This window comes from Corvus brachyrhynchos, unplaced genomic scaffold (genome assembly GCF_000691975.1).
Source record: "Corvus brachyrhynchos isolate BGI_N302 unplaced genomic scaffold, ASM69197v1 scaffold56, whole genome shotgun sequence".
Lineage (NCBI taxonomy): Eukaryota > Metazoa > Chordata > Aves > Passeriformes > Corvidae > Corvus > Corvus brachyrhynchos.
Window position 1 is genome coordinate 3948482 of NW_008238664.1, and position 1484 is coordinate 3949965.

The following is a 1484-nucleotide window of genomic DNA, read 5'->3' on the forward strand; positions in this document are numbered from 1 at the left end:
CTGATAAAGCAATAAGTGTAGAAACCGAGTTAGAGGGGTCAGGTGTTAGCACTGCTCAGACGTACTGGGACCAGTTTAAACCATTTCTGGGAGGCAAAAGAGAGAGCGAAAAGGACCTGTCCTCTTGGGATACTGGCAAGACCCATAGCTTCCTCTTTCAGACACCCAAATGGTTCACTCATATTGCTCTCAGGGTCTGCACAAGTTTACAGATCACTTTGAAACTGGGGACAGGATTCTGTCTACAGTAGAAATGCCATGGACCACTTTGTGAAAAATAGCTGGAGTTGTTGACCTGAGCAACACCTGAATGAAACCAGACATCGTTGCCCCAGTTTTAGAGGATCCATCTTGGGTCGCAGTGGGAGTGGAACCAGGTCAACACTGAGTGTGAACAAATTTGAGGTACACCCTCACACTTGCAGATGTTGTGACACCACAAGAACACCCATCCCACTGCCTCCCTACCCAGCCAAACACCCCATTCACTCCACAGAAGGAAGAACCACCCCCTCTAACCTAAGCCTTGCAGCTAGTCCAGCCGGGCAATGCCACCCTGCAGTAGCTGCAGTGCCTGTCTGGCATGGCTTGTCCGTTCAACAGGGCAGACAAGGATACAAAAAATATTTCCACCTTTTCCCAAAGCTTCCTGTGCCCTCACCTTTGCAGACAGATAGCCCCTTTCGTTGCCTTCACATCCCAAGCCAAGGCAGATGTACAAATGCAAATCCACAGCCTGATGGTTGCCCGGTTCACAGATAGACACGGACCTGCAAACGTGTCCTCACCCCCCTCTCTCTTTTCCATACAGAAATAGAATTCTCTGAAGTGCAGCACATCATGTTTCCTGTCTGGTCTGCGCTGCACAATGATGGCCACTGGTGTGAGGCCAGATGATGAGCATCTCCTCTTACATGTACAGTGGTCACCACACTCCATGCTTCTCATCTTTCTCTCCTAGAGCAGCTCAAGGCCCAAGCTCAGGTCTGGCAAGAAAGTTTTGCTGACCAAAAGTTGCCAGAGGCTAATCACAAGTCTTCAGGCAGTTCCTGTTTGAGGGCTCTATAAACCTGGAGGATGGGACTGAGTTTAACAACAAAGGGATCTTGGATTCAGGTAGTGGAAAAAGGGTGTAGGAGGAGGATGAGTTCTTAGTCACAGGAAGCCCAGCCCAGACACTGGATCTCAGAAGATACTAGACCTCAAAAAGAAGTAGCGTTGGAGCAAACCAGTAGCTTGAAGGCATGGGCAGAGCTGTTTTGCAGGAGGCTGCAATAGTCAGTCCTCATGGCCATTTCTGGGAAAGCATAGCAGCTGATCCAGAACCAAACACTCACTCAGCCAGCAGTAGTGGAGTGCAGCACCTCTTGCTTCACCACGCACAACAAGGACTGGGAGTCTTGAGAGCTGTCATTTGAATGCTCTTCCTAGGCATCTGAAAACTCTTGTCATGGCCAGGCTTGGGGAGGACAACTGGGGAATCA